Consider the following 24,406-nt stretch of genomic DNA (forward strand, 5'->3'; position numbering starts at 1 on the left):
CCAAGCAAATACCTTAGTGGTAGAGACTAGAAATTAAAATTATTAAGATTTGCAGCTTTAGTATTTGCAGATAATGTGTGAAAGTCATATCTAATTTTGACTCTACTCAGAGTATGCTTAAGTTAATCATATTACTCTAGTACCATTTGTATTCGAAAGCCCTTCTCTGGTCCTAATATCCTAAAGTGAATTAGTGTTCTTGTTTAGTATCTGTGCATGCACCATTTGGAACAGAAGAAAAAGATCACATGCTGTTCAATATGTTGTGCATGAGTTTCCAATGAATTGACTGAGATGACCCAAACAGCTACTCTCCCTTTTGCTGTTAAAGAAATGGTTTAGAACCATAAAAAATAGAAGTGGTTTGTTTGTTGGGTTTTTTTTAATTTCTTGTTCAATTTTTCAATCTTTCTAAATTTATTTCATAAATGGAGAAATATATGCACTACCTGCACAACTATGAAAAGACACCATCTAAATTTCTGTTTGAACAAATATTTTAGAAATACTTAACACATTATGGAAAGATTTTTAGCTGACAGATGAGGGAAATGCATTGCTTTACAACCTGAACAATTACCTGTGTTTTATTCTGTCACAATGAATGCTTAGAATTCCTGCCACTGTAACTAGCGTACTTTTAGCATCTGGTTTCAGATCACTGATAACACACTGCAAGTTCATCAGAGCACAATGTAGATGAATGCAAAACTTGTTAAATGCATGATCTCAAAAAAGAGTTAGTCAGCGGTAAATCATCATCAAATGGAAGTGATCCTAGAAGGCTCCTCAGGGATCAACATTAGATCCAGCATTATTCAACATTTTCACCCATGAGTTAAAACACAAGCATAAATCATTCTTAGAAAATTTGTGGTGGCAGAAAGACTGGAAAATCAGTAAATAATAATGAAGACAACACAGCATACACTGCATTCTGAATTACTGGTAAAATGAGATCATTCAAAAAATAATAAAAAGCCAGCCCATCTTGCAACTCAGTGAAATGCAAAACCGTGTATGGAGGAAAAAGGTCCAGACTAGCCCGGCAGGATGGGCATCTTTGTTCAGGAATACACTGAGTGAGGAAGCTCTAAGTATCATAGTGAAGAAGTAACCACAGGCATAATTATGAATAACAGCGATTGCAGTCCTATAAATGACCAAGTGAGAAACGGGATTTGAAATTTTTATATCCTTTTATTTGGCAATAATGAGACAGATAAGAGAATACTTTGTCCCTTTCTGTTGTCTAGAGTTTAAAGAGTTTTGGTTTGTTGGGGTTTCTTTAAAAATGGAGATGTTGTAGAAAAGAGACAGAAAATTATTCAAGGTTTGATAAAATGCCCACAGTGAGATACTGTAAGAGCTTGGCTTATTTAGTTTATCAAAAAGAAGATTGAGTGGTGACTTGACTGAGAGGTAACTGTGAAAGTGTAAGTACGTTCACAATGTGAAAACAGGGAGTACTAAATTTAATCAGGGAAAGAAAAGGATAACAAGAACTAATGACTGGAAGCTGAACTGAGCCACATGTTAACCATGAGTGGTTAACCACTGGAACAAGTTATAAAACGGTATGATCACTTCCCTATCTTTTAATGTCTACAGATCAAGACATATTCTCTTTCTGGAAGCTATGCTTTACCCAAATACAAGTCACTGGCCTCAGTACAGAACAATGGGATAAAAATTGAAGGTCCATGATGAAAAGCCCATAGCACAATAAAATGAACTGTCCTGGTGTTAACCTCCATAGAAAAAAAATACAGTTGGTAACCCCATTGTACATGTCTCAAATGCCATTTATTACGTCTAAGACCAATCCTTGTACTGCTTCTGTCTGAGATGACCTAAATTTTCAAATTTTAAATAACATTGTAGCAAAATGTCTTTCAAAAATGTGTTCTAGAGAATATGTGTTAGAAGGAAAGTAGGAATATTAAGAAAATTATTATTAAAATTCAAATTATGTTCATAGTTGTAGTGGTCTTGTCATAATAGGTGAACGGTTAAGGTATTTAGTCTGAGCAAATAAGTTCATATAAGGGCTAGTTTTGTTTAAATAAAATCTCAGCCTAGCTTTAAATTTTCTAGTCTTTTCTATCAATAAATGGGTCACCTCCCTCTAACACAGCTGTGACAGGCTGAATAGTGTGGTTTCAGGGTATCATCTTTTCTGATGACAGAGTAAACATACTCATTTGCTATTCCAGGATGAATGAAAAGGATTGTGGATCATCCTCCATAGATAATCAGAACTCTTTTCCTGTCTGGGATTGGAAAAAACATTAACTCCAAATCACAGAAATATAAAATGTCTTGATGCATGGGAAGAGCGCATCATTTAAATTTCAGTTTGAACAAATGTTGCAGATATACTTGACATATTGTAGAAAGTCTTTCAGCTGATGGGTTAGGGACATGCACTGCTTTACAACCGGGGCAACTACTGATGCATTGTGGAGCTGCTGGATTGAAGGATTAGGCAAAAGAGTAAGGCTATTCTGCCAGATACAAAGAAGCTTTATGCCACTGGTAAATTAGCAGAAAGGGGGAAGGTAATAGCATCAGTATATGATATGTGTTTTTCCCTAAGAAGAGATAACAGAAGAGAATAGAAGTAATCAACTACCGACATGTGATTATTCATAAATATTGTGAGAAGCAAGAAAGGCATTTTTTCCTTATAATAAATCAAACACAAGGCATGGTTTTCATGCAGAATTTGATAAAATTTGACAACATTGACTCAGAAATTATCAGTGTGAGAGCCAACTTTCCAATAGTGAAGTAGTGCAAAACCACAGTAACTCCACACAAGATTTGAGTTAATTTTGTGACTCATTGTAGTTTAAATTTGCAATGTTTTTGACCTATAGTACATAAATTTTAAAAAAATTCTTTCTAATATGGTATAAGGTTATATCCATCAAGGTTACAGAAGCAAGAATTTTCTAAATTATGAGCAAAAGAGGAGGAGACCTGCAGGAAAATGTGTTGCATAAACCAAAATGTAAATACAATTATCTAAGACCGCACAGTCTCTGTTATAAAATATACCTTTCAGTGTGTTTAACTTGGCCCAAGGTGCTGATTCCATTCAGCTTCCAAGATAACTGAACTTGAGTAGAATCTAGCCATTGTCACTGGATCTCCAGGCTGAAATGCTGGCCTAGGTATCTTTTCTCCTTTTTCTGTTTGATCAGGAAATATCACTGTTGAGTGACCCTTGCACAGCAAAGGTTAGAAAATTCCTAATCTTTAAGCAGTTTGTGAATTATATTCATGGAGTTTCACTTAGCTAAGGTATCCCTGTCTAACTCTTTTTAAACCATGTCATGGAAAAATAAGGACCAGTAAATAGTCTGACCTTTGCATCATGGATTTTCTTTTATAAAATGTGAAGAACAATTCTTTAAAAAGTTAAAGATTTGCACACTGTTCGTCATTTAATTCTCCTCTCAGCCCTCTAGATATCACAAGCATATCAGCTGGGTGAGGTCTTTCAGTGTTCCTCTCTCTTGTGAGTTTTTCATACCTGCGCTGCTCTGTTTTCTGGCAGACATAGTTTTTATGAATGTCCAGGTTATGCACATTTAAGAAAGTGGTTCTACATAATTATTTTTGGGATGGTGGAAGGGGAAATGACAGCAAACCAGAGTCAACCACTCCCTGATCCAGTCCTGGAACTGTACCTTCCTTTTACATAAACTTCACTGCAACATCAGATGGGTGGAGACACATTTTTTTACTGCTATAAAAGCAAGGGAGCTGTTATTCGGTGCAGTAGAGGAGTCTCAGTTGTTAAATCTAGGTAGGGAATGAAATATACTTGTCAGATGACAGCAGATACCACTTTCTTTGTGATAGAAACTTATTCCCAGATAGAGCTGTCAATTTAGTAGATGCTGAACCGGTGCCATGATCAAGATGAATGCTTGTTTCTTAATAAAACCTTGTGTTGGGTAAGCAAAGCAGTGGCCTTTACCTCAGGCACTTCATTAACTGAACAACCAACTGATAATGGACCATTGCATCATTATTGCTTAAATAATGATGTTATACTGAGGGAATGTAAAGCAGCATTGTTTGGCTGTAGGAATACACTTGGGTCCAGAAACACCTCAGTACTTATTTGCTATATACAAAGGTATTTTTATTTGAAAAACCAATATTTTATGGATATTTCTATTCTCAGGTTTTCTGCTTTCCATTGAGAGTTTTCGAGTAGATTTAATCCTTATATAATCAGATTTTGTCTTCTCCTGTCCAACATTCCAAACAATTTGGGTGGTAGGCAGGCCTGGCTTGATGGAAGTGTCTTCCCTAGGTCACACTTTCACATCTGCCTCTACCACTCTAATGTAAAACCAGTCTGATCTGTTTTAACTTCACTAGAGCAGCACATGAGGAACCACCAGTTAATTAGCGTAACTAGCACAAGAATCGTAACATTGCAAAAATGGCTTAAACAAGAGACCAATATGACTTCTGTTGAAAGGAATTCTGTCAGTTTAGACAATCGTTGGTGGTTGTCTAAGGAACCTCAGGAAGTTGTCTTAGGACAAGTGTTTGATCTCTTCATTAATAGCTTTGATAAAAATACTGGACTGTGCTAATAAAATTAGCACAAAATCTTTGGCAGAGTAGCCCATACTGAGAAGAACTAGAATTTTATACAAGGAAGAATTAGATGACCTTGACGGCTGTAGTAATAGAAGCAAGATGAAATTTAATAGTACAAAGTGTAAGGTCATGCACTCAGGGACTAATAACGAGAATTTCTGCTATAAGCTGGGACCTCATCAGTTGGAAATAGTACAGGAGGAGAAAGACTCGGGTTTAATCAGTCAATCACATGATGATTATCACTACCAGTGGGAAGCTGCCATGAAAAAGGAAAGCGTAATCCTGGGATGTGCTGGGCTGTTTTCTAGTACTGGTAGAGAGTACTACTTCCACAGGGTCTTGACAAGACTGTCTCTGGAACAGGACATACAATTCTGTTCCAGAATTCCGAAGACAGTTCACTCAAACCAGAGATGCTTCAGAGAAACAGAAAAGAGAAGTTAGGAACCTCAGGCAATGCCTGAAAAGCACTTTAACTTCTATTGCTTAGCCAGTCGCATCGTGTTCCATTGAAAGCATTGAGACCTTTTTAAATGGCAATTAAGTGGGAATGGTTCATGCTGACAGTCATGTTCAGTTAGTATGCTGTAGTATATAATTGTTTTCAGCCAATGGAAAAGCACTTTAGTAAACACGTAAATGACATCTTAGGAGAATATATTTGTATAGATGTTGGGAAGAAGACATCAGTAATAGCAAAATATGACCTTTTTGGTAAAACTCTACACCTTCAAGTAAATGTTTTTGATTAAAATTTCTTAGAAGTACTGAAGAAATCAAGTACAAGATAATATGAAAAAATATTTATTTTCATCTTCATAGCTGTGTACCAAAGAGGACAACTAGTGATGGACCTATGCAAAGTACGACTTCAAAATGTGCAGCAACTACAAAATAGATTTTTACATCTAAACTGCAATGAGAATATCCTACAACAATTCCACATCTTTCTAACTGTGCATGAATGAATGAAGCAGAGATTTCTTTGAAAATCCTTTGCCCAATGGACTCATTTGGACTCACATTAAGAGGCAGGAAAACAGTGACATATTTGTACTATGGCTTTAGGCATGTTCAAACAATCTAATTTATTTAAATCAGATGTATTTCCTCAATTCTGTCTTAAAAAACAGCAGCCTGACAGTTTGATATCTTGGATGCAGAAAATATTTCATTGGCACAGAAAATATCTTGGTTTGGAAGCCACACAGAATTCCGGCTTCAGGGACAATTATTCCAAAAATGAACTATTCAAACTAGTGGAATTCAGATTTTTTTCAATACTATTGTAAGAACATTCTTAATGTTTATGACTATAAAAACAGGGAAGGTATAGAAAAGCAAGTAAGCCAACAAACGGAAAATAAATGTCAAAGCGGAACTAAATTTCAATCCAGCATAAAGTTAGAATGAGAATTAAAAGGCCCTGCTCTGAGGAGGAAAGAGTCCAGTTGAACATCATTTGTTTGGAACTGGTAGATGAGACAATCTGAAATACAATATGTGTGAAGACACATTTTCAAACACACACATTTTTTAAAAATCCTCAAAGGTTAGACTACAGATAGAACTCTAGTATAAAAAGATATTTTTGCATTAGATTTATGAGAAAATATGAAGTATGGAAAACATTTAGAAAAACAGGCAGTATAATAATTTCAAATAACCCGTGGGAAATGCACAGTGGTTCACTTAACGCCATTGTTAACACACATTGCTTCTTGAAGTACAAACATAGCATGGACTTCCTAGTGAAGTGTGTTATTTTTAAGCAGTTGCTGGGTTTTTCTGATTAAGGATCACACTCTTAGTCCTGAATTCCTAAATTCATGTAGATCTTGGAAAAATATAATTAGGGTATTTCTTTTTCTTCATGGTAAATGTTAACTCTTTGTTTTTAAGGGAAATATGCTAGTATGATAATAGAATAACTTCATTCTCTGTCACTTCTGTTGTCCTGTATTTTTTGCTACCATTGGACTGTATATTTTTAGACTGGGAGAAAGGAAGTTACATGTAGCAAGCAATTAAGACCTAGAATTTGCAAGCTGTCATGGCAGGTTATGGAAGAAACTGTATCTTAGCTGAATCTTACGAGTATATAATGTCATTTCTCTGCCTATAATCCAATGCAAAAAGTAAATAAAGTCCTGGAGCAATTTTTTCTCTCCTTTAGTTTGTCACCTCACTGTTAGGGAATGCAGAGGCAGGATTATAGCAGTTGGTATATAAATATGAACATCCATTCCTACATTTTACTTTTAACTTTTAGCAAGGGACAAATTATTCTTCTCCATATGAGGTAGATTGCTGAGAGCTTATAGGACTATGACAACCATCTCAGGCATGGCACATTTAAGAGCAACATTGTAACTTCTGGAAGAACCAGGCAGTATTGTCTTTTGCAAAGATTTGGCTGCCTACACATAAAAAAGCTTGGGAAATAAAATTAATATGATGGACTTGTTATATACTTCAGAACATAAACTTATAGAAAACATCATGGATTACAGCTGCTACTGAATGCATGGGACAAAATAAAAGTGCCAGCATTCATGTGGCAACATGAACAGTGGGTGCAGTGATGTTCAGACATCAACATTCTAGATGTTAGGGCTCCTGTTCTTAACCATAGTAGGAAGAATGCAATATCATTCATAGTACTGGCAGTACTGGTTTGTATAAAGCAAACTGGATTAGTATGCACCACAGAGATAGGCAGGCATAAGGTAAAATAAATTGTGAGGATGAAAAATGGGCTCTAAAAATAAGGTGGTCACAGAACAGATAAATAATTAAGGCAACTAGATCAGTGTCTATCATGTTGGAGCTGGGCAGGAGTCATACACAGCAGAACAAGTCAAAATGGCACTAAAAGAAGAAAGTGTATATGGTAAAAGAGGTTGCTAACTTTGAAATAAGCAAACAAAAAACTAAACAATGATAAAAAAGTCACCCCAGAGCTGTGTTAGTCAGATGGCCTTTGGACATGCCAACTTCTGCCAACAGCAGCCCCACACCAAGTGTGAAACTGCCAGAAACTACAACAACTTGCAGAAACTACAAGAAAGATAGAGAGGCACTTTTTACAAGGGCATGTAGCAATAGGGCAAGGGGGAATGACTTTAAACTGAAAGAGAGTAAGAAGAAATTCTTTACTGTGAGGATGGTGAGGCACTGGAAAGGGTTGCCCAGAGTGGCCATGGATGTGCCATCCTGGAAGGCAGGCTGGTTGGATGGGGCTTGAAGCAACGTAGTGGTAGGTGTCTCTAGCAGGGGAGCTGTAACTAGATGATTTTTAAGGTCCCTTCCAACCTAAATCATCTAAGATTTTAAGAAGAAATCAGCCAGGTGAAAGCCATGCATGCTGCCACTAACAAAAGTGACAATAAAAGTAGGCTTAAAATTCTCTGAGTTTGTTTATACCAAAGCAAATGAAGTATGCAGCAGTGTTGGGAGAAGAAGTTCATAGACTGCCCACCAATATTTGCAAAGAAAAGAAAGACTTGTTCCAAAAAAGACGGACAATAAACAGAGCCAAACTGTTGGTTAAAAAAAAGTCTAGGAAAAAAAAACATCAAGAAAGAAAAAAAATGAAGAAAGCTTCTGAAGTGTGAAATGGGATGTTCAGAGAATTTTTTACTGTGGTGTGAGTTGGCAAAGAGCATAAGACAAAGAGAGCACTCAGAACACAGGCTAGTGTGCAAAAAAATTTTTAAAAAAGGGAGATTTTAATAAATTCCAGAATTCACAGAATGGAGGGGAGGGGAATATGAAAATATATATATACACACATACATATACTTATATATATCTCAGTACCACCTAATTCTACAGACAGAGTTGTTTGTGTTCTAAGTTGACAGATATTCAGTATGTTCACATCCTGGGTGTTAACAGCCATGATAACATTTGACAGTGATCAGAAGCTCTGACTTCAGTTTTCCAAGATATAAGTTAAAGATGATAGTGATGCAGTTTAAAATTTTATTTTTTTTTTTAGCAATTACTATGAGAAGTTTGTAATATTTGTTGAGATTTGACATCTATGTGTGAGATCAATGGACATGTTACCAATTTTATAAAAAAGCCAAAATTAATAAATCTTTCAGAAGCTGTGTTGCTGAACTTAAGTAACCAACAGAAAAAAAAAGTGTGTGTTACTTTTCAATGGTTTACAGTGATTGCTCTGAACTACTACATTAATTTGCCTGTATTGCATAATAAACTCTGTTCTACAGTTTTATATGATAGTCTAAGAAAACATGCATGCAACACTGAAGATCAGTTCATCCTACATAACCTTTACAAACGTCTTCTAGCAAAAGTAAAAATGTTTTTATATGAAACCATTGGATTTGGTTTATATGAAGATGGTTGTGATCCACTGGTTAGAATAGAGTTCTAAATTTAAAAAAGATTTTTTTCCCCTCATTCTGGTACTATTCTGTTATATGAATTTGATGAAGACACATAAATCTGCTTTTTTAATTGATGTGGAATACAACTCAGAATGTCCACTGGCTAATTTTCAGCAAGAAATAAAAAAAGAGGCATTCAAAATGAATGTACCTTAAAAAAAAAAAATTAGTGTCTCAGAATTGTTTTCATTCCCAAATAGGAATTATTATGTTTACTTTGTCTTTATAACTGTAGCTCTGGAATGTTACAAATGCAGAAAGCAATATGTAACTACTCAAAAGTATTATTTTCACCAAACTCTTTTTTTTAAAAAAAATGCTTACTTCTTTTCACTTCTTCAAGAGCCAGTTCTAGACAGTAATTTGATTTATATTGTACAAATGCTTGTTATAAGTTCCAGTTTAGAAAATATTGTCTCTATACTAAGAGAATTCAATAAAGTATTAAAATGACTAACTTACTGCCAGACATTGGTTCACATTTAATCAAACAGTAGACTTGTCATCCGCAAAAGAAGAAATTTCAGTAGCACATTTGAAAACATGTATCAGTAGTTGAAATTACAGATCTTTTAAACCTATTAACATTTTACTAAGCTTGACCTTATAAAAGGAGAATTTAGGGTGCATTTTAAGTATCCAGCTTTTATTTCTTATATATGTTAACAGGCATTACTAAGGTTGCTGTGATAACTTGTCAGTTTTTCCTTAATGGTCATATAAAGCTTTCATTATTGGACAGCATGAATTAGACCTTCCCGTGGGCAACTTGAACTCAAGTACAGATTTTTATTAAGGGTTTTTTAATTGAATGAACAATTTTAATTTTTTAAAGAAGAACAGTTGTTTTTCTTCATGTTCTTTACCCCATTTAGCTTCTCTGATCCTGAGGTGTTACTTAAGGGCATAATTAGTAAACATTTGGGGCTAATGCCCAAGTATTAGAGATTCAAAGCCATGATTATATCTTTCTTTTTATCTAAGCTTTAATTTTGCTTTCATGATCATGAAGACTGTAAGAGACATTTAAATCTTGACTTTTTCAGATATATGATGATTTTTAAAAAATCATATATTTTAGCAATAAAAATTTAAGACACACTAGTACAAAACTCAAATCTCTTCTCTACGGCACACAAATAAGATTGTGTTTGACTTTGTTGTTATGTCAGTAGTGAATTTCGTTGTAGAGCATCTCGAGCTGGTGAGTAAATTTCTCTATTTCTACTCACAACAATAATACCTTATGTCAGCGTCCTTTCTATCATTGCAAACTCCAGTCTATAGCACAGTATCTGGGAATTAGTAGGAGGAACAACATATCAGGAGAAATGATATCTAACATATCAACCATCCAAATGATCTCTCATATTTCCAGATAATTTCAAGAATAGTAGAACCAAGTCCATTCATCTACGTATTTGCATCTTAAAGCGGGGAACCCATGAAATAAAGATATAATTGAAATTAATAATAGCAGTAAAAGAAAATATTTCTGTTATGCTTCATAGTCAAGGTACTACAAAAATGTATTCTCAGCACCACCAATAATCCAACATGTGCATGCTGTTTATGGCAACGATGAAACAGAGGTGAAGTTGAAATAGCCAAGGTTATATTTCATGGGTATGACAGAGATAGTGCATGTTCACAGCAGTTGATCCAATATTCAGCCCATTAAACTATGAAAGAGCCCAGAAATGGACTGCTAAGAAAGAGCTAGTCTTTTTTGAAAGAGGCATTATGGCTGGGACACATCTCAACTCTGATTTAAATAAACTCTGATTAAATAGAATTTAATTGTGCAGAAGCTTCCTCTGAAGATTCTGTTGAATACCTAGCTTTCACTTCCTGCAATAAAACACAGAGTATTGTTCTTATGCACTACTAAGAGAGATGTGACACTGCTGTTCTTTCTGCTATTCCACTTGCATCAAATCCAGAAAAAATTGTTACAATGGAAGTCAACTGGTTCCTCTTTATCTACTTACTTATCTAATTTTGCCATGCAGGAGGACTAAAATTGCATGGTTAATACTTCTAAGTATATACTATCTTTTAAATACTTGAATAACAATCTGTGAGTAAAAATTCTTATTTTTGTCAGGCCATTATAGCCTATATGCACCATTTCACAGAATCACAGAATATGAAGGGACAGTTGGAAGAGACCCACGAGGGCCATCAAGTCCAACTCTTAGCCCTGCCCAAAACCATCCCCAAGAGTCACATCATGTGTTTGAGCATATTGTCCAAACACTTCTAGAACTCTCTCAGGCTTGGTGCTGTGACCACTTCCCTGGGGAGCCTGTTCCAGTGCCCAGCCACACTCTGGGTAAAGAACCTTTTTCTAATATCCTACCTAAACCTCCCCTAACACAACTTTAGGCAATTCCTTTGGGTCCTGTCACTGGTCACCACAGAGAAGAGGTCAGTGCTTACCCCTTCTCTTCCCCTGACAAGGAGTTTGTAGATGCCATTACAAAACCTTTCTCAGTGATTTTTGGGCGGTCTTGGGAATCTGGAGAGGTCTCAGCTGACTCTCCAGAAGCTGGCAAATGCTGTCCCAATTTTAAAGAAGGGCAAGAAGGGGACCTTGGAAACTACAGGCCTGTCAGTCTCACTTAAATGCCTGGTAAAGTTATGGAGAACATTATTCTGTGATGTATTGAAAAACACCTGAAAGACAACGCTGTCACTGGTCACAGCCAGCATGGGTTCATGAGAGGAAAGTCCTGCTTATCAAACCTGATTTTCTTCTGTAACAAAGTAACCAACTTAAACAATCAAGGGAAGTCAGTTGATATGATCTTTTTGGATTTCAGTAAAGCTTTCGATACTGTCTCTCACAGGATCCTTCTGGACAAACCATCCAGCACACAGCTGGATAAACACATCATGTGGTGGGTGAGCAATTGGCTCATGGGTTGAGCACAGAGAGTAATAGTGAATGGAGTAACATCAGACTAGTGACCTGTCATTAGTGGAGTTCCACAGGACTCTTCAACATCTTCGTAAATGACTTGGACACAGGACTGGAAGGGACACGAAGCAAGTTTGCAGATGATACAAAACGGGGAGGAGCTGTTGACTCCCTCGAAGTCAGGGAGGCCCTGCAGAGAGATCTCAACAAATTAGAGGGCTGGGCAATCACAAACCATAGGAAGTTTAACAAGGGAAAGTGTTGGATTCTGTACCTGAGATGGGGCAATGCTGAATGTTTGTACAGACTGGGGAATGAGATGCTGAAAGCAGTGCCACGGAAAGGGACCTGGGGGTCCTGGTCGATGGCAAGTTGAATATGAGTCAGCAGTGCCCTGGCAGCCAGGAGGGCCAACTGTGTCCTGGGGAGCATCAGGCAAAGCATCGCCAGCCGGTCGAGGGAGGGGATTGTCCCGCTCTGCTCTGCACTGGTGTGGCCTCGCTTTGAATATTGTGTGTTGGTTTGGGGCACCACAATATAAGAAAGAGATTAAGCTATTAGAGAGTGCCCAAAGGAGGGCAAGGATAGCACATGGCTTGGCACTTGTGGACCTTTATCCTTATCAACTACTTTACATTCAGTGACTTGTTGTATGAGCAAAAATGAAGTTACTAAATTTAAATTTCCCAAATGTCAATACTGCAACTCTTATTCCTTACTGGAAAAAAAATTATTACTTTTTCATCTTATCTTGTAGCATGAATTTAAGAAACATAAAATCCTTACTTCTTCTGACTAATAAAAAGAAAGCTTTCCTGAAGAGTATTGAACTGGAGGGCTTTCCTAGAGATCAGTGACACATAAGGAAATTCAAAACTTCACAAGAGTTAGCTGTGAGTGGTGTGTAAAGGAAGTAGGCAACCTGGCATGAGCTGGAGAAGAAAGCAGAAGGCAGATTAAAAAGGGAAGGAATTAGGATGTTCTACAAATTCGGAAAGTATTTGGAATATCTTGAGAGTTTCTGTATGCCACTTAGACACTCAGAAGAACATCCTTTTATTCCACTTTATTGTCTGTGCATGTCCTCATGCTTTTACAGCTTCCTATTAAGTCAATGGACTTCTAAATATTGACATAGAAATATATATATTTCTATAATTCAAAGGTAAATGATAGCCTTTGTTTTCAAATTGCTTGGGCATAATATCATAATAATTGTTTATAGCACTATTTCTTTGAAAGTCATCCCATCAGCTTCTGCCTAGTCTTACTGTAGCTTAATCAAGCTTTCTTGAAATCTATTTTAAAATAATGTTTTTATTAATGGTCTAGTAATAGGTTATCATTTAAAATAAGTTTAAATGATAAAAAAGTAAGACAAAGCTGAAACAATTGTTTTGAAAAATGTTTCATTTATTGTACTCCTTGTGGCTATTTAAGTCAGAAATTATATAGCTAGAGGGTAAATTGCAAATACAGAAGTCTGTTTTATCATTATGATGAAAAACATACCAAAATTTGAAATATAAATTAATCTCTTCATGGGACCTTTGACTTCTGATGCAAAAGCTGTTTTTGAAACAGATGTTTCTTCAAAGCTCTACAGTATAGTAAATGCATGTGATATTTAAGTGATATATTGTCACTGCACCTTCATCATTTTGTTTAGGGACTCAGAGACTAGATGCAGACTCTTCAGTGCACCAAGGAAACTGCTCAGTATGCACAGGTTTGAGTCACATGATTCCCATTAATTTTAATGGGAGTTACATGGATAAATCTGTGTGCTGAAAGTCAAGAGAAGTTAAGTCAACAGAATTTACTGTTCCCAACTTTGCTCTCTGAACCTTTATGCCTGGCTACCTGCACCTCTCCAAAGAACCTGGCAGGAAGAAGAGAATGGAGCAGTATGAAGTGATTAAACCAAAGGCATTCAGATTTTAAGAGGTCTATGGTATGTGTTCAAAGTAGGAAACAAGTAATCAATATCAAATAGGAGCAAATGTAATTTTGAAATTATAGTCTCCCTAAAACCTCCTTTGAAAGCATAATCTCCTTAATCATAGTGTTCTGCAAATGATACATAACTTATTTTTTAATTGTGTAAAAAATATATATTCTTATTGAAGTTTGACACTGCAGTGAAGTATATCAAATGGACTCTCATTGTTACAATAAAAAAAAAATAGAGGTTGTACTTAGAGTTTAATTTAAGTTTATACAAATACGTTCTGGATTTCTGAGAATTTCAAACTGAAATTAATTCAAGATGAACCCATTTGGTATGCCTAAATAGTGTGAGGGAAGGAAAAAAAAACAACAAAGAAATGCTTAGGGACATAATTAGAACATATGAAAAAATTAAGATATATGAAAAGAATTAGTTAAATGCTTAACTTTGGATTCAGTTCCTGCCACCCTCACCTCTATAGAAATCAGTGGAACTAAATTTGGTTATGAATAAAAGCAGGCTTAGTATGAAAAAAAATCAAAATATTTTTTTTAATTTTACATCTTAGCCTATTGACTTAAACAGTGAACATCTAATACGCTTTGAGAGTTGTTCAGCACTGCCAAATGTACCATCCAAGTGCGCTTTTTTGGCAGCTTGTATTTATTGGATACGTAGCTATTTGAGCTGATTAGCTACAAACATTTCATGAAAAAGAAATAGTTGCTCATTCACTATGAATACATGTAGTTTTCTTCACCACTTGCTGACTCAGCTTCGCTTGTGGTCTGATGGATGAAGTCATATCAGTGGTTCATATTCTTGTTTTAACTTACAACATTGGGAGGAGTAAGAGCAACAATCTGCTACAGCTTGCCCTTGCTCTGTTGCCCTGCTCCCAAGGACAGAGGGTAGAGAATCCCTCTAGGATTTAGTCACCAGAAGACTCTCTTGGAGAGTTAGGAAAGGAGGAGACAGCAGTGATACCCAATACACTGAATACAAACAGCTGGCAAACAGCTTAAGAACTAGTGCCAAGTCATGTCAGTAAACCTCAACCTAGATCAGAACTTAGCAGAGACTGAGGAATGGGCTGGCTTTTTAAATATCTCTTCCCAAGCAAGGTATAGAAATGGAGCTCATCAGAGCTTTTTCCTGATTTTTTAATCCAGTAGAACTGAATGTGAACTTGTGGAAAACTCTGACTGCTGGGCATCTCCAAGAAGTCGAAATTACAAGTGACATAACTTTTTACTGGAGCAGTTAAAAGATCATGGTCCTGATTTTCATACTAACATTGGGACCATAACTGTTTTACTGGTTTCTTTTCCAGCTCACTAATATTCCCAGGTAGTGTTCTGATCTGGAATATAGTTAGAACATGGTCATGGCCTGGAAGTAATGAGAAGGAAGTAGAGAATTACTTGGCCCCCAGCACCTAGCTAATGAGTTCATCCTTCCAAAAACCTTTCTCTTTACAGGGGGAAATTTAGTTTTATTATTGCCCCTTTTGCTTCTTCAGGATACATACTTGGAAGGGCTCCCATTTCAACTCTTCTGGCTGTCTTCCATGCTTCTTAAAAGTAATAATTACAGATCTAGTTCTCCTCTGAATACCACCTGAGTGTAAATAGTTTGAAACACACATTGTTTTCTTGAGATCCCATCTGATATTTGACACAATAGCTTAGAGCATCATTACTTCACATGAAAGGTTATTGAAAACAAGTGGCAGAGACCTGAGGACACAAGTGCTATGAACTTCGAAAAAATACCAGTTACATAGATTTAGAGGCATGGGCACCATCACAGTACCAACCACAGTGAAAGAATTATTGCAATTCACATTCAAAGAAAGAGCATACTGACAAATACACATATATACATATATATACATACAGTAGATTGCATCAGACATGTAGGAGAAAACCAAACTTATCAAACTCTAGAGCCCTTTAATGTCATGTGAAAAATGTGGCTTGGTATAAAGTTCGTCCTCATTGTGTGCCAAAAACCCACAGTTCCTTAGAAAGCTATCTTCATTTCTGCATTTTCAGAGAATTCCTTTCAGATAAATATTTAATAGTACAGACTTTGCTATAATTAACAGATTAAAATGTGCAGAACTTGCTGAGAGAGATTTCATAGAATAAGATCAAATAATTGAAAATATCAATGCACGTCATGCATACATGTGTTTAATTCAGGACCTGTTGAAGGAAAGGGATACGTAGGGAACAAAACAAGGTACCCTTGATATTTAACAATACATTTGCTCTCAAAAGGGTGCTTTGAAGATATTAGAAGTAACCCTTAACACAAAATAAGATTTTGCAAGTAGTGGGAGCTCTGAAAATGTGTATATACACATTTTGTAATAAAGTTTAGGAAGATGGTACATAACTTGTAGCAAACATGCAGAAGCAACCTGAGTATAAAAAGAGTTCAAAGGTACAAACAGTTGAGTACCAGTAAAAAAATACAGATTACAAAGATTAAAAAGAACTGGGAAGAGGAGATTACAAGAAAGAACGTGATTTAATCTGTGTTGTTGTACCACAGAATACTCTGACCTGATCAATCGTGGTTGGATTTTTAACAATTTTTATAAATTAGTCAAAACAGCTCTTCTAAAGTGAGAACATTTTAGCACAAAGTCTGTCTACCAGTTCCTCCTTTCGCTTTCCCTGCCTAGTGGAAACTGCTGCATGCCTCCTCTCCAGACCTACAGCAACAACTTGCAAATGTTTATGCACAGGCAGTCGGATACTGTAACTGGGATTGTTAAAATGGAAAAACTGAGCTTATGTGGCAGTTGATATGGTATCCAGCTACTGCACAAGCAAGTCATTAGCACTCTGTTTTAACAAAATGAGATTGTAATTAGGTGCCTTTGATTCTAAAGACAGAATGAGTTGCACATTTCTGGCTGCCGTTCCCAAAGCATGACATCAGAGTAATCAGCCATAGACTGTCATTCTCTGCTCACCCCACATTTTTACTCCATTAGTAACTCACAACTAATCCCTGGGCAAGATGAGATTCTCAGTCATCAGTGAGCAATAAATATATCTGCCAGGGTTGATAAGATTTCTCAGACACGTATAGTACTTTTTGTTTTGTTCCTGTTTTTCAATTTCACAAGCTGTCTCTGTGTTGAAGTGGGGTCTGGATCACTGTTGACTTGAGGCTGCTTTGCCTCAGTAGGAATTAACAGTGTTCCTTTGTGCTGGCTGTCTTGAATGGAATAGGACCATCAGAATAACTTTCTTTCTCTCCAGGGAAGACTGTCTGGAGTATCCCATGAACCCCAACTCCCACTAATTGCAGACAAATAGAGGAACTCACTTTCTTACCCTGGGCCACAGCCGGTGTAGCCCAGCTGAGGGACTGGGAAATCCTACAGTCCTGCAGTTTAGTTTAGTTACCTGTAGTCTGTCTCCTGGGATCTGAGCATAGTCTTGCTGACCCATTTACTACACCAAGAAGTCTGCTTAGAACAATTACAGAATGGGAATCTGGAACTACACATCTTAAAATGGAGATTAATGACTACATTCACCAGCTATTCCCCAAAATATGTGGTTACCAGAGGACATCACAAATGATGTGTGAAATGAGACACCTTTGCAGATTGGCAGTGCACAAAGAGGATAAAGAGAATGACATGTAATTATTGCTGTGCTATTAGCTATGATATTCAACTTACAAAAAGACAGAAAAGTCCAATAAATACAAAAGCCTTAGATTTACTTAAAAAGAAATAAACTGCTTGGAAACTTTGTTCTGACAAATTTCACCAGAACCTTCTTCTGGAAGGGAAAAGGGTCCAAAGAAAGAAAGGGAGAAATTTTAAATTAGTTTCCTCCTTTTAAAGTTCACCCCTTTCTTTTTCTTTACTTGGAAAAATGCAAACACCTTTCTGGCACATTAACCAAATTCATTAAATACTGGGGAGTGGGAAGGAGGGAAGCTATGACACCAGTAGAGTTTTGGGAGGATTGTGGATGTACCTCTATCTGTGAACATATCAGACGCAGTGCTGTCACTTTTACAGACAGAAATGAATACAAGGTTTTCCATGCCAAAGCGTGGATTAAGAATTAGAATTTAATTTTATGAATTTTGGTTTTGTGGCAAATTACAGAAAATACATTACCCAATCTGAGAGCTAAACTATTAGCAAAACATCTTAAAAACAACTGAAGAAAGTGCATACATCAGTGTCTGCCATTAGTTCTGTAAACTTCCCAGAGGCGGTTTCAACAAATTCAGAAAGCCCTTACACATTCTAAGATAGACATGTCAGGCAAATCAGAATCCCTCCGATTCTGAAACATAAACAGTATTATCTATATATGAAATATTTTGAAGTGGTGAAATAAAGTTACATGTGCAAGAAAATTGAAGAATATTAATCCCGAGTGTTTTGTCTGCTTCGTGGTCTACAGATTTTTTTCACCTGTCCATGGGATGTTTATCTTCTCTTTGTTTAATCAATAAATATATAATGAAAGTTTGTAATTACTGCATGATAACTTTATTAAGAAAATAAAAGATCTGCTACATAGCATCAATGTACACAATTTCAATTAAGAGCTGGCCAGCAGATCACCAAAAGATACATTAAAAAGAAATTTAATATTGAATTATTTCTAATGGTATCTAGCAGGCATCAGTACTGGGCCCAATGGTAGTCAGTATTCCCAGCAGTGATCCAGAGGTGCAAATGCAAATTGCCATGCTAAGGATCTGAAGATGACAGAAAGATTACTCGGCTAGTACATAATTATGAGACCAAGGAAGAGGAGATCTCTTTACAAGCTAGACCCAATGCAAAAATGAGCATTTTAGAAGAGATGAATGCACAGTTAAACATAATACAAATGGAATTCACCCCCCAAAAAAGGGGGTACAGTGATTTGGAATGCCTTGACTCTGCAGGGATTTATGGGCCATAGTGGACCAACATGAGCTCCCACTGTGAAGTTGCATGAACAGAGCTAACGTAATCCTTGAATCCTGATGCAACGGTTGGAATAATTCCCACAGATCTGCTGTCCATATTTTAATGAGAATGGTGGGAAAAAAATGGAGAGTTCACAAAATTGCATTTAAAATTAATTTGAGAGCAGAAGAAAATTATTTGCTGTGAAAAGATAAACTCGATCTCTTTGATTATCAAAAAGGAGGGCTGAGAATGACTTGATTAAAGTTTATAGATCATGGGAGAAAACTCTCATATGCAGACTGTTTATTCTGAAGGGAGAATAATGTAACAACCATCCCCCAAAATTAAAAAAAAACAACATTCTGGAAGTTGAACACTGAAAAATCAAGAATAAAACATTTTTCTACTAATGAAAATGAATGTTGAAATAAATTCCCCAAAAACAATGAATTCTGCCTATTGGCATATTTTCAAATCATGGTACCAGTTAAAATTTCACCATAAATTATCTTTTCCTTAGTTAAATAACAATTTTATTGGACTTGACACCAAATAAATGAAATTGATAAAATTTAAGGGTCTTCAACATGCCCACAAACTAGCTGAGGTTGGATTTCAGAAATCCAAAAGAGAATAGAAAAAGGAAGAAATAAAATAGTGAGAAATTAGAATGATCTCTTCAAAATTACATTTTCTGAAGATCTGTGGCCTGATTTGGGGCTTTTGTTATAATTCTATGTGAAGATCTCTGGCTCAAGACCATATGCTCTACTGTGATATGTATTGCATAACTATGGAAAATGTCTTTATGTAGGTATTTTTCATTCACATAAAATTGTCTGTAAGAATTTATATCCCAGCTGGTATGATGTTATACAGAAACAATATCATGTGTTGTTCTGCAAGTTGTGCATATGTTTGGTTTCTGAGGCCAAAAATCAGGATGTGGTTTGAAGAAAAGTGGGAGGAGTCAACTAGTAAAAGTGTTATACCATATGACAACTTCAAAAAAAAAAAATAAAAAGAGCATATCAGTTGGGAAAATATATAGCAGAAGCAGAGGCTGCCTCTACTGCAATAACTCGTGATCTGCTGTGCACATGTGCACATTCGCATACCACTGAAGTTTTAAAAGAATAGTTTTGCAACCTGTTGTTTACGTAGTCTTAGTGTCCGTAACGATGCAGCAAAGCCACTTTTTTCTGATGTAATCTCATATATTGTACCAGTATAAATCCCTCTGAATTTTAGTGTATTGGAGGTAAACCAAATTATTAAGACTTCAAAATGGCTTCCATGTCTAGGACAGGAGACAAAGTGGTCATTTCACACTACAGAGGGGTACATTTGTAGGCTTGCTGTTGATTTAGAGAGGCTCCTGAGTAATTCTCTGCTAGTCACCTTAGTGGATTTTAAAGGTATCAGAATGATAGGACTCATGATTTGGAAAGTGACCAGCCTGTAAATGGTTTAACATACCTCTTCCTTAGGTGAGTCATGTATCTCCTTAAGTCTGAAAATGTTTTACTGCTGGACATAATATGACCAACTGGAAACATTTTTTGATCACTAAATTAACATACATACTAGGTCTCCTGAGTATTTAACTTGGGCTACAGATTCACAGTGGAGTGAAATTAAACAGCTTCAATCTCAGTAAGTACACATAATACACGAATTTAAAAAAATAAAAGTAAATAGCTTCAAAAGCAGTTTATATATGTCTACTCTTGATATATAAACCAGTTGAAATAGTAGGAAATATAGGCTTCTTGGGGAAATCACTGCATTTGTAGCTCCCTATCTGTTTTCTTCATTAATTTTTTGAAGTGTGTTGAAATATTCAGGCTCCATATGGACACATTTAGTCACATATTACTTGTATTTTCTACATATTTTCTATTATGTTCAATCAAGTTTTCAGTAATTATTTTTTTAATTTGTTGATTTTTGGCTGTATGATTAGTGAAAATAAATAAGTAATCACCAGATGGAATGAAATTCTGCTTCTTGAACTTATGCAAGTACTGCAATTAAAGTAACTTTAAATAACAACATACACAAATTAGTCATTTTCACAACTAAAACATAAACCCAAGAGATGCCCCTATATATTTAAACCACTCTGAGTTTAATTAAAGACAGATAAAAAATGAAAGATTATTATCAAACGTTAATCTCTATTTTAATCTTTAATTTACCAACAAGTATAACACATCTGTTTTTATCATATAGTAATTAAGGTTTCTTATTTTGCAGTACAGCAAAATCCCTTTGGTGGCATCTTGTGAGAGTGTGTCAGTGATATGACAAGCATTTCATACATACGCTCTTCAGCCTGTGAGCTGGCACCTACCACTGGCAAAACTGCAGGTAACAGACACTATTGTCACTTCACTGATAATCTAAAAAGAAAAATTTCTAATTTGCATTCCTAATTTTGATATTCTGATAAAACATTTTAGTTCTGGATTTGACTGGTTAATTGTCTGTTCTACCCTAAATGCTGAAAGTTTTAAACAGGAATCAAATTATTGGGTTTTATGTCTCCAGTCTTATAAACTGGGACCCTTGTTACAGGCCAGAACATATTTCAAGACTGGTTGCAGGAGCACAAAGCTACACTCTGCGTCAAGCCTAGGATGTAGCTTAGGATATGTGAGAAGAGAAATCTTCTCCACAGTCCCCTTGCATAGGTTTGTGGTGACAACCAGCCACTCACCTTGCTGGCACATCCTTTCACACATCCTAGGACAGCCCTTAGATCTGGCGATGTCACACGTCCTAGGACAGCCCTTAGATTTCCTGTTTCTAAAACACACAGGGTAAGCAATCCAGGCTGTTGGCAGACCCAACAGCACAGTCTCAAGCAGGGCTAAAGGCTGGCAACATGGAGCAGGAGCCAGGAGACACACCATCCTGAGCATACTCCTTGCCTCTTGTCAAAGTAGACATGATCAGTACTGCCAGTATAATCTGTGGAAAGACTGTTTGCTTGTTGCATTTTACATTTATATAGGTTTTCTACAAATTCCACTAATTTCCTTCCTGTAGCATAAAATATGTACGGCCATATGCCACCAAAATTCTCTACAAGACATTCACAACCACCCAAGTCTTTTTTTTTTCCTGCCTTGTTCTTTCAAGAAATACTAATGAAATCAGCCTGCTTATCTAATGGGAAAGCTATAGCATTTAAGATGTTAGCTAGACAATGATGTCCCTGAAAGTTTAGTAGTCGAAATACAAAACATGGGCCATGCTAATGCCAAGTACACTTTTGTGATAACAGAATTCTGATGATAATGGGATCTTCGAAAGAAGGTTTTTTTATTCACAGCAACCCTAATTTCTATCAGTCTCCAGAGACCTGCATGCTGCAGAGATGATGCCAAAAATCAGTCAATTAAACAGCTTAAATAAAAAAAATGCAAAACAAAAAAACACCCCACCTAAACTTTGGCTACAATCCCTTAGGGAATCCATTCTTTCAGGATCTGTAGCTGAAACTTTTATTTTAAAATAAAAGGTCCAACAGGCAATTTTACCTACACTATGAAACACTTTTCTCTTGCTGTGAAACTTCTAGAGACTGCACAACACTAGACAGAAGTGGGCATTATTATCTTCTATTTGCAGATATGGCAATTAAGACAGATTAAATGCCCAACACACTTCTGCAGTAGCAGCAAAGAACAGTACCTGGAATGATTCTTTCAAGCAACCCTAAACACTGTGTCTAATAACTCTGCCTGAACTCTGCCTGAAGATTTTCTTCACTGTGAAATGCCTTTTTTTTTTCCAAGTTCCAATATTTTTTTTAAGAAAATTAAACAATTTCTCTAGATTTTTGTTTTAATGTTATCCTTATTATTTCTGAGATCTTCTTGCAGTTTGGAAAAATAGTAACTTTCCAGGCTACTTGAATAACCTTGATGTCTTAGTGTTTCCTCTGTGAATGGAAAAAAAAAGTCGTTACTTGTGCTCCCCCTTAACATCTACATTTCCACACTTGGTACATAGATTCTTTAAGATGAAAATAAATTTCTGGAAACTGTACTAATTGTCATTAAATTCAAGGGTCTGATTCAGGAAAACATGTCTAAAACAGGAAAGAAAAAAAAAAACCAAAGCCCAGTGCAATATTAGAACACATAGTTAAACATCTGCCTATTTTCATAACCAAAAAGATATATAAATACTGACTTGGAAGTGTGATAAAACAGTAAAATTCATTGCATGAATCAATAATTTTCCTTAAAAATTAGTCTGAAGTCCTAAAGAATTAAAAGATATTCTCTTTCAGTTTATAACAATCTTAAGGAGGATCAAAGATTTGTCTTGCAAGCTCTGACCGTCCCTTTAAGCTATCATTCATTGTAAGGAATGACAGAAACATTCCATCTTCCAGGTTTCTCTGGTAGGACAAATTCACATAACACAATGAAATAGAATTTAAACAAATTTAAAACAGTTAGATTTTTCTGCCCCAAACCATGTCCCATTTCTTTTAGAGCTTTTGGAAGCCTTAATGGCTTATAGCAGCGGGCAACAAAAAGTGACTTGTGAACAGCGGGTTCTGGGATTTAGACATGTAAATAATTTTTTCTCTTCAAACTTGAAAATGAAGGCTAGAGTTTGCTCTGCCACCACTCACGGGGCTTTGTCTGATGACACGATGTTGAAGCTTTGAGCAAAATGGAAATGTCAGTTGCCAGAAGCATAACTGTGAGCCAATCCTGGTAAGTGAGGTCTCTCATCCTGTTGCAGGTCACCATCTCCCTTCTGTACCTTGCCTGGTGGCAGGGGCTGCTTCAACGCTGTGTTAGTGCTCTGACAAATCTCGAGCTGGCAAAGCGACTTGGAAGGTTTGTTCACGTGATTACAGGCAAGAGAAGCTTTGAAGTACACAGGCTGTTAAATTCCAGTGAATACGTTACTGCATATTTTAGAAAGAGCTCCTTACCACACGGTTCACAATTACTGTGTCCATTTCAGCATTAAAAAGATACCTAGGAAAAGAAAACGTGTTTAAGTACAAAAAAAAAAAAAAATCAGAATACAACACTTAGACTGAATAATTAGTACCATTTTATGTTATGCAACCATGTATTTTAATCATCAGTAATGACTGAAGCTGCAAATTAATGTTTATTTGCAAGGATGCATTTCTTAAGTCACCATTTAAAATGGATTTATATGGGAGGTCTTAATAATCAAAAGGCAAAAATGTGTTGTACTACATGGACATGCTGAAGATACAAGTTAAATGGCCAAGACCATTCTTAAACTCCCTGGGCAAAAAGGCAATATGATGGTTATATAGGCAAAACAAAGAAAGAACTATCCTGCTCTCTCTGTATCTATCATTTTAAATATCAGTAAAAGTACCAGTTAGTCTAAAAAATAACAAAGTTAACAAATTCACCAAGCTCTTAACACAGTAAAATTTTGCATTTTGAGTTTACATATCTAATGTAAACTAACATAACTAACATAGGTCTGCTTCATAATGTTGATTTCAGAAG

General features: G+C 36.1%; 1 long non-coding RNA gene across 1 annotated transcript in view; it reads right to left on the reverse strand.

The window, feature by feature from the left end:
- Positions 1-13,405: 13,405 nt before the first annotated feature.
- The window catches only part of LOC108496060, a 36,401-nt gene continuing 25,400 nt past the window's right edge, over positions 13,406-24,406 (reverse strand). The window contains exon 3 of the long non-coding RNA XR_001874305.1: positions 13,406-23,890. This is a non-coding gene — a long non-coding RNA (uncharacterized LOC108496060). The remainder of the gene's footprint in view (positions 23,891-24,406) is intronic.

The sequence above is a fragment of the Lepidothrix coronata genome, unplaced genomic scaffold (genome assembly GCF_001604755.1).
Source record: "Lepidothrix coronata isolate B3197 unplaced genomic scaffold, Lepidothrix_coronata-1.0 Scaffold36, whole genome shotgun sequence".
NCBI classification, from domain to species: domain Eukaryota; kingdom Metazoa; phylum Chordata; class Aves; order Passeriformes; family Pipridae; genus Lepidothrix; species Lepidothrix coronata.